Source organism: Anabrus simplex, chromosome 1 (genome assembly GCF_040414725.1).
Source record: "Anabrus simplex isolate iqAnaSimp1 chromosome 1, ASM4041472v1, whole genome shotgun sequence".
NCBI lineage: Eukaryota > Metazoa > Arthropoda > Insecta > Orthoptera > Tettigoniidae > Anabrus > Anabrus simplex.
This window is the reverse complement of record NC_090265.1, coordinates 894442181-894452836: the sequence shown is the minus strand read 5'-3', so window position 1 is coordinate 894452836 and position 10656 is coordinate 894442181.

The window sequence follows — 10656 nt, the reverse complement described above, 5'->3', positions numbered from 1 at the left end:
GATATAAATGGTGGCTTAAATATAGTCTTGTTTTATGTTAAAATGCTTTAAGTTAGCGTTTTTCTAACGTCTCCTCTAATAAACTCTCGTCAGTCACTAATTCCATCATAATATGCGCTCAGTTATTTTCTTTATCTCTTTCTAAAGATTTCGCTTAGGATTTTATATATATACGAGAAGTATAGCGTTATGACTGTATTCTAACCGATTTTCTGAATAATTTCGGAATTCTCTTCTTAAAATCAGCTATTTTCTTCGCGTAAGTAGCTTCTTGAAAATCCTCATGTCGTATTTCAATGCAATGTTCGATTGTTCCTACTGTTGGTTTAACGATTTGAAATTAGAGCATTTTTCTAAGTCACGGACACTTGGATTTCGTATGTCTGTATCTTTTACCTCATTTTTCGGCCTCTTTTATTCCACTTGTCTGTATATTCTAACTCGTGTTTTCTACGGCTTGATTTATGTCACTTTATCGTTATTCAGGGCAAAATGATGATTTTAACATTCCGTTTTAAAATAATCAGGGCAATGAAACGGTACAGTATGTATGTATGTATGTATGTATGTATGTATGTATGTATGTATGTATGTATGTATGTATGTATGTATGTATGTGTGCACGTGCATCACGAGAAAACGGCTGTAGAGTATATAATGAAAATCGGTATGTACAATCGGGGAATAAGTTGCTACAATCTAGGCAGTTTAGGGGAAGGTACCTAAAACGTTATTTAACTTTTAATTACTTATGTTATTGGTCCTATAGAAAAGTATTACATAACGAACTCGGTACGCAGCAATAATCTCATCTGTCGAAGATCAGTGGCAGCACAGCAGAAGACACAAAGCACATCACAACAAACAAATTTATTTTTCTATATTGTAGACCTTCGAGTTTTCTTCCGACTCTGTGATATTAGGGCATCTTATGTAAAGTGAGTCCTGCTTTCCTTATCTTATTATTCAAGCTATCATTCCTTCATGACTTTTCTAATTTTTATAATCATCTTCACAATTTCTCTTGTCGATATAGACCGACGACCATGCGTTTTCGCACCTTAAGACAATCATAACAAAATCTATCGCCAGTTAATAAGATTGCACAATACTTCCATGTAAGCAATGCTCGGCGTTGATGCGGACTGAGCAACAAAATTCTAAATTCATCTAAATTCAAATTCTCTTATTATAGTCGTCCCCCTGTGGGTGGGGACGGAAAAATAACACCCACGGTGCCTCCTGCTTGTTGTAAGAGGAGATTAAATGTGGCCCCCCAGGCTCTGAACTTGGGAGGGTGGGAATTAGATACCGGTATCTCTCTTCCTTAGCATGTCATTCCTCTGGTTCATAAAATTGCTGATGCTATTGGTACCTAACACACTGGTTCATCATATAATTTCATCTATTCCATCTCTACTCTGAGACACTGATTGGAATGAACAGTGTGCACATTTAAGGGAATAATAGAAGAGGAGTGTTCGCGGCCGTCTGCGGCCTGGTCACTCCAGCTCTGGAACTTTGGACTATTGTATCGACAGTGCAGTACTGTTCGTTAAAAGTGAGAAAATGTGTGGTCTTTCATTTGATCGAATATTTTATATGATAACATTGCTTTCAATCGCGACATTCCTACCAACGTCATTGTAATGACCTATCTTAACTTCAGTTGGGAAAACCACAAAGACAGTCTTTCTGAGAATTCCGTAGCGAAGCATGGGTACATCAACTAGTTGATATATAATTGTTTTCTATCTGAAAACATATATGAATGAAAATATCAGTACAGAGATTTTCAATGCTGGCGACGTTGTATAACTGTTTTCGTCTCGGAACGTTTCGGCTCCCTGAGCGTTTGACAATTGACATGAAAACTTGAAACAAGCGTTGTAGCAACAAAGAGACTGGAGTAACGTCTCTTTCATGCGTGCAATTGTTTGTTACTGTGCTTCTTCTAAACATGGATATGGTCCCTTCATTCTTCATCGAAATTAGTGTGTATTATTCAGATCAATGATTCAATGTGAACTGCAGTGTACTGTTTAGTGCAGCGTAAAAAAAGTAACGATATCATACCTGGCTTACATGACGAGTGGCAAGCATACTCCGTTGCCATACGAGTATTTTACATTTAAGAAAAAAGTGAAGCCTGATACTTTCACGGATGTCCTTGAAAATAATGAATTCACAGAAATCATCAGACATTGAAATCATCGAAGATACTAGCTGTCCTTTTGTTCAAACAATCACATCAACGCCTCGAAATGTAGTACCAATACAAACTCGTGGTTCATCCGGACATGAAACTGAGAGAAAGAAGCTGTGTATCATCTTATGGCATCTTGGACGGACCAGTGGCTTATTTTTGATAAAAATTGAGATGATGCCTTTTTCGCATTTGTTCTAGATACTAACTAAATTATGCAAAACATACAATACTTCAAAAAACCAAATATATTTTCATTAATGTGCCTTTCAAGAAGTATAAGAAAGCAACAGGACTACAGGAGAACTAAGAATACACGTCTCCGAAATTGAGAAATTGAGAAAAATTATTTCCTTATATTGCATTGAACACATTGTGCGAAATTTGATGGTACCGTACGTTGATAGTTTAAGTAACTGGCTTCAGAAACAGAGTGAATGGGCAACATATTGCAGTAAAGAAACCGCCTGGCACATGCTACAATGCATGGGGGAGGTACTTCAATGAAACACCACTGATCTGCATTTCGGGCAGTCACCCAGATGGCACTTTACCTATCTGTTGTTTACCCTAGTCTTTTCTTAAATAACTGCTAAGAATTTGGAAATGTATGGAACATCTTCCTCAGTAAATTATTCCTCTTCATCTAAACGAATATTTACCACTTAGTCGAGCAGCTTATCTCCTTTCTCCTAAGTCTTCCCAGCCCAAACTTTGCACGATTTTCGTAACGCTACTCTTTTGTCGGAAATCGCCGAGGATAAATCGAGGTGTTTTTCTTGATGAACTGCTTGGTACTGAAATTAAAGGGAAATATTTTGCATCAATGGTCGATAAGTCAACAAACACTGCGAACAAATCTGAACTGTCTATATGTGTGAGAGATGTGAATCACATCGGGGATATAAGGAAACATTTATGTGCTTTATTCCACTTCAGAATACAAGAGCTGAAACCATCACAAACTGCACTGAAAGTGAAATAAGTAAACGAGGTACGTCATTCGACAATCTGGTTGCTCGTAGATTTGATGGGATTCTAAACTTTCTGGCAGTATATCTGGAGTCCAGCAAGAATTTCACAAAAAGCAGGAAGGACTGTTTCTTATATACATCGTACAGGTCATGCATCGTCACTTGCAGTAACAAGTGCGAGGAATCGGTTTTCTCACTGAAAAGATTTTTGTATGTAGTCAAAAACATCTATAACCTTTTCCACCACTCTCCAAAACGAGATACAGCTCTCCGTGGCATTCAGAAAATGTTATAAGATCCAATATTAATAATTTCGGAGGCAACAGATATGTGCTGGCACAGTCTAAGAACTGTTATGGGTCAATCATGATGACTTGTGAACATTTGTATCATAAGGATGGGGCAGATTGACTGGAGAAGTACTTCTTGAGACGTCTATTTTCGTGTTAACATATTGCTTGTTAGTGAAGGAACTAAGAATTGTTTCCAATTTAAGCAAATGTTTGCAGAAGAATAACTGTCAGTTGACAGTTCTGCCCAAGTTTATTTCAAGTACATCTTCACATTAAAAATCAGTATCTGAAGATGTTCAGAAAGCAGACAAACAGGAACATAGATTTGAGTATGTCTGCTCAAAATGAAGGAGTCTCACATCCGTACAATAAAGACAGACGACTCTGATAACAAAACATGTTTGCAAATACTAGTAAAATTTACAAATACTGTAATATCCGAAATGGACAAGAGGTTTAGTAGGCAAGCAGTGGAATATATTGACCGTACCAATCCGAACATCCACTCTTAAAGGGTCCTTTAATGCTATGGACAGAATAATGACTCCACTGTGAAACCGACTTGGAGATAGTTCACTGGATCATTGCACGAGGATTTCTATCGAAGAAGAGATTCCAAGTGGAAAATGTTTATACAAAAATATACAGCGTTATGCCAATAAAGGACGTCTGCTCAAAATGAAGACTTCAACAACTGTCGTTTCTTTGTTATTATACTTTTTTATTTCATTTCATTTATTATTATTTATGTTGAAACCAAAAATTTATGTTGTTTTGTGTTATGTAGCCAAACGTAAGTGTGGGTCAGATAAGTAAATAACCTACAACTGTAGTTGTTAGATTTTAAATTAATTTTCATTTTGTAACAGTGTTACTGATGTGTCCTCCCCACCCCGCATATTTGAAAACTGTGTCGTCGCCCCCACCCCCACACACACGTGTTTCCTTTGTTTACGTATCGCCCACTCCCTCCTTCCTTGTCAACATCGCGTCCGTGTCATTCCGCCGTGTGTGGTTTGATGTGTTGCCGCGTACCTTCAAATCTTGTTCACCTGTTACAGTTAAGAGCGCGTTACATTTGTATCTATTGTATATTTTGGCATCGTAAACTAATACAATTCAGATATAAGAGGAGTCAGTACCAGTAATATAACACAGAGGACGACAGAAATTCTGTCTATTTGTAATATCAATTCCACAAGATGAGTTCAGCTTCAAACGCTAATGCACAAAGCGTCACTCTATCAAGAAAGAAGAAACATCTCCAGTATCCAAAGGCATATCTGAAGAAATGCGAGGAAAACTACAATTGGGTAGCACCAGAACCAACGGAAAATCATACAAACGGTACCGTAACCTTTGTAGAAAATGCTCCAGCATTTCTCCCTTGTAGGCAATTTCACCTAAAGCAGCATAGTCAAAGGTCACCAAGCAAATGAAAAGGGAAACCTTGGCATCGGTAAGTTATCGAGTTATTTCGTTAGTGTGAAGTCCTCTTCCAAATACGAAGCTGTTACAGCTAGTGAAATGGAACTTGTGTATCGCTGTGTTGGAACAGCAATGAAACTACCCGTTTCACTCTTCTCCAAATTCTCAACCGTATATTTAGAGATTAAACCAACCCCCGAACATCGCTAGTAAATTGTTTTCAAATATGTAACCACGGCTCAATATGCTAGATTATAACATAGGGATTTCAATATGCCCGTTTTTAACATAGGGAAAGTACTGACCTGCTATCCGCTATCCAATAGGAAGGATCCACAGCGTTCCAGTAGCCCCTCCCCTCTCCGCAGAACAACATGCTTCGCCCAAAATCTGCCACTGGCTTTTCTTTGACCACAGTCGTGAAATAGTGTTTGGTGACAGAGGACTAAGCTTCGGCAATCCAGAGAAATACAGAATTCTGTTTTTCATTATGTTAATACGGTGCTGTTTGAGTACATATAAAATCTTCATTTGTTAATACTTGTTCATATTATCACCAAACTATCATTGAAAAGTTTACGCAACGTAAACATTACTGTGCATATTTATGCATGATATAAGTGATTTGATAGAATCTGAGGATGTTCGTGTAGAACGAAACATGTCATTCTTTACGTAATAGTGTGTATTTTTTACAGATATGTTTATAGTGTTATAATTTTTACTGAAATTTTGTGTTTGACAGACTGGAAAGTTGTTATGTCCTGTTTGTGTTAAGCACTTTGATCCTAGCAAAGGAGTAGAAAATACAAAATTTTATAGAATGTTCTGATTCCGGCCCTGTGGTGTAGGAGTAGCGTGCTTGCCTCTTACCCGGAGGCCCCGGGTTTGATTCCCGGCCAGGTCAGGGATTCTTACCTAGACCTGAGGGCTGGTTCGAGGTCCACTCAGCCTACGTGTTTAGAATTGAGGAGCTATCTGACGGTGAGATAGCGGCCCCGGTCTAGAAAACCAAGAATAACGGCCGAGAGGATTCGTCGTGCTGACCACACGACACCTCGTAATCTTCAGGCCTTCGGGCTGAGCAGCGGTCGCTTGGTTGGCCAAGGCCCTTCAAGGGCTGTAGTGCCATGGGGTTTGGGGGGGGAATGTCCTGATGACTAGTGCAATTGCCATTCTCATGATATAAAATAATATGTTTCTGCACACAGTGCTGATAATGTAAATGTTAATTTTGGCTAGCATCCTTCTGTATTTCAGTTGTTCCGAGCAACTTTGTGCAAGCAAACAGTTCCAACCACATCTTCACAATGTAATGACGTTTTTAAACTGACAGATTACAATACGGTATATATTTATAACTAAAATTTTGTTTTGAAAGTGTTAACTTCTAGCGCCTGTAAAAAAGGAGAGGATATTTTAATTTTATTTTATTCTTTACTTACCACGTGTATGCATAAGTTGTTGCCGGTTTTTGTGGTAAAGAAACATAATTTTCAAGGGAAATTCATTTTTTGTTTATTCAAAATATTGGCCATGGGCTTCTACACACTTCGCCCATCTTTTAGGTAAGTGCCAGAAAAACTGCTTGTCCTTTGCGGCAGACCATTCATCGAGCCATTTTTCAACTTCCCCGAAATTACTGAAATGCTGCTCTGCGATCGCGTGATCCATTGATGCGAAGAGGTGATAAGTCAGATGGCGCAATGTCGGGAGAGTACGGCGGGTGCGGAAGGATGTCCCACTCAAGCGATTTCAAGGTGTCTTTCACTGGTTTTGCTGTGTGAGACGGCGCATTGTCGTGTAACAAAATCACTTTGCCATGTCTTCTGGCCCATTCCGGTCGATTTTCGATCAACGCGCGATTGAAATTAATCGTTTGTTGGCGATAGCGTTATGCATTAACGGTTTCGCCGTGCTTCAAGAGTTTATATAATACACAATACCGCTTTGGTCCCACCAGACACAAAGCATGGTCTTCTTGCCGAAGCGATTTGTCAAAACCATGTCTCACATATTCTAATCGATGGAGCGCGTTCGCCATATGTTTCTATCAGCAAACGATGACTTTCCACAGCCTTTTCCTTTTGATTACATAAGAAAAGCATTGCGTGCCTCAAAGATTCTTTTTCAGGCACAAACATCGACATGATCACTGAACGATACAACACAGACGCTAGTGTTTGGCGGACTCAACTTGTGTGTGTTGGTAGCTTGATGTCAGACTAACCAACTGACGTATGCGTCAAATTCATACGCTACGTAGTTCGCTGGCGTCATATTTTAGTGAAACCGGAAAATATTTATGCATACACCTGGTAGTAGATTTGTATTGTGAACTTTTAATATATGTGCTGACGAGGTGGTTGCCATTAACACCAGCAGATTACAGTGCAACAGTGCAGTGGAACAGAACTGGACTGCTATAAAAAAAAGTCATTTTAAAAGAATGCATGACTGCCCAAAATTATTTTCCATGTTTTAACAGACAGTGATGACAAAGAACAAACGGTGTTGTTATATTTGCATTTCTTTCTTAATGGGCGGAACATTGATCCCAAAGCTCGTGAGAAATATGATCTAAGTGTTTTAGAATCCCTGAAAACAAATGTTGTCACTGAAGTATAAAATCGAACAAAGAGTAAAAGATGAATATTTCATAAACTTTGTGAAGCACATCATTGTCCGTTTTTAGACGAGAGCATTGGTCTGGATGCTGGATCCAGGGGCGTGTATTACGGTTACTCGTGCATCTCAACAGCGAACGGGCACTGACTACTGTGACGCCACTGAGAAGACACGGAACTCTCCTCTCGCTTTGAAATCTTGGTTATATTCAGTTCTTGCTCGATAAGTTGTGTGATTTGCAGTATATTAGTTACGTTTTGGTATAAATATTGAATTATCCGTTCAATGGTCGAATAGTTTCGGAAGTGCTTTAATTATTTAAATTAAGTGAGTAAAAGTAAGACATTGTGTCATCACACATCAAAGCAAATGGGTAATGATGCGGTGCAAAAGAGCGAACAAATATCCAGAGGACCATCTAGTCTATGGGATTTTCAAAATATGGGCAACTGGATGTCCCAACAAGGAAGATTGATATCAGACACTATTCCATCCCAGAAAATATCGCGCAAAGTTTGGGTATTCTGCGGCATCAATCAATCAGCCAGTCAGTTACCAATGATCGACATTTAGGACTGTCACCTTGGTGGCAAATGCCCTATCGATTGTTTACCTAATCTGGTAAATGATTTCAAAGAAGCTGGAAATTTGTCGAACATCTCCCTTGGTAAATTATTCCAATCCCTAATCCCCCTTCCTATAAATGAATATTTCTCTCTTAATTTCCGACGTTATCTTCATATCCATGATCTTTCCTATTTTTAAAATCTCCATTCAAGCTTATTAGTTTACTAATGCCTTCTCTCCACTGACAATTGGGAACATAACGCTTAGTCGAGCAGCTCGTCTCCTTTCTTCCAAGTCTTTTCAATCCCAAAGTTCGCAACAATTTTGTAACACAACTGTTTTGTCGGAAATCACCCAGAGCAAGTCGCGCTGCTTTCCTTTGGATCTTTTCTATTTCTCGAATGAAGTAATCCTAACTTTCTAATACTACTGCGAAACCATTTCCTCGACACAGGAACCCCTGTTACACAGAATCCAGTAGATCTCCTAACGCACCAGAGATGTGACCTTTCACGTTATTTTTCATTAGTGACCCGCCTGAATTTTACTAGTCATGCTTTTCGAATGTCGGAATGGCTACACACACAATGTCTCACGTCGCACTCCCCAACCGTGAAATATTTGTAAATAAAGATTGTGAGGGATATATTACTCAACCAATGTATTCGATGTTGTGAACTCAAAGTTTCCACAAGAAAATAAAGGTTTTCCTAGTGACAAATGTGACATACTAGGTTACCTTCAAATGAAAATACATTGACAGTTTCTTGGAGACGCTAACAGATTCATCCCGATCTGAAATTATCCGTTGAACAGAACTGGATTACTATAATTTCTGAAGATTTCTAAGACCATCCATCATTCTTCGTCTCCTAAATAGTTGGCAAAGAGTAACGGAATTTGGAATTGTTTTTACCTTATTCACGTGCAGCGTATTTCGAAGGGCAGCAGGGTGTTTCGAACACTAATATTTCAAAAATCGTTAGACCTTCAGTCTGAGGGCTTAAGCTTCCAGGTTAGGTTAGACCCCTATTATGCTATAGAGTCCACCTAATATGTAACAAAAACTAAGGTTATTCGGCGCACGCCGTGATATTTTCGACTGCGCGATTTTCTTATTTTTATCCACGGTTACTAGACTAGATGGTAGAGGTCATCAGTTGGGTGCGCAATAGCAAGCCACGCCTCCTGGCGTCACAAGGCACCCTTGTTCGCTAAACGAAGCAGAGTGCTATTAGTCTAGTGACGGTGTTTATCTTGTCAACAGTGTAAGAATTTAATTTTTCTGTGCTGTGCTGTGCCATGGTGTGTTGTGCTGTCGCCGGTTGCTCTAACCACGATAGACACCAGAAGGATTTAGACATTAAATTTCATAGTTTTCCAAAGAACAGTGACATTAAATTAAAGTGGATTAATGCCTGTAAACGGGCTGACACCTTTACTATTGAGAATGCTCGTGTATGCTCTGTACACTTCGACAATTCGGACTACAGAAGGGACTTGAAGGGCGAGTTGTTAAACCTTCCAATTAAACGTAATTTAAGGACTGACGCAGTACCACATTTAAAAATTTACCACTCAGTAGTAATAATTTAGCGAGTCAGTCCTGTAAAGATCGTGAAATAAGGGCACAAAAGCGAAATCATCGTAAGGAGATACGGCAAATTTTACAATCGCAGGCGCCAATTGAAGCAGAAAATATTAATAATGCAATATTGAGGAAGGAGTTAGATGACAGAAGTAAACATGTGTTTATGTAATGAGAAAATTGCTGGACTGACTGCAGAATTGGAGTTAATTAGACTAGAAAATTGTGACTTAAAACAGCAAAATAAGGATCTTCAGGACCGTCTTAGTGCAGCTAATACCGAGATAATAAAATTAAAAAATAATGTTCAAGTTTTTGAGGGTACTTTTTCTATAAGTCAACAGCAAGCTTTAGTAAAAGGCAGATGCTCAAGTTGGTCATCTGAGGACATTGCTAAGGCGGTAACCTTACGGTCTATATTCTATGAAGCATTGTGTTTTGTTAGAGACGTGATTAATTACCCTCTTCCTAGCGAAGTCACAATCAAACGACGGCTAAGATAGTTTTCTATTTCTCCTGGATTCATTGAGTTGAGCATTAATATCTTAAAAACACAATCAAGTCTTTTTACAAATTTTGAAAGAGATGTTGTTCTCAGCTTTGATGAAATGAAGGTTAACAACGACTTGTGCTTTGATCAAAATGAAGAAATGATTAGAGGACCTCATGATAATGTCCAAGTCATTGTAATAAGAAGTTTAGTTCAAAAGTGGATGCAACCTATCTACTAAAACTTTGATACAGCGATGTCAAGAGAAATGTTAATAGAAGTAATTCATGTCGTAGAAAGCACCGGATTTAAAGTTAGGGCAGTTGTATGTGACATGGGACCTTCAAATAGAAAATGTATGACAGATCTGAATATTTCGTGGCAAAAACCGTCGCTGGAAAACCCATCAAGTAAAGAACGTAACATATGGTTTTCTTGTGATGTGCCTCATGTACTTAAATTATTGCGGAATCACCTTCTTT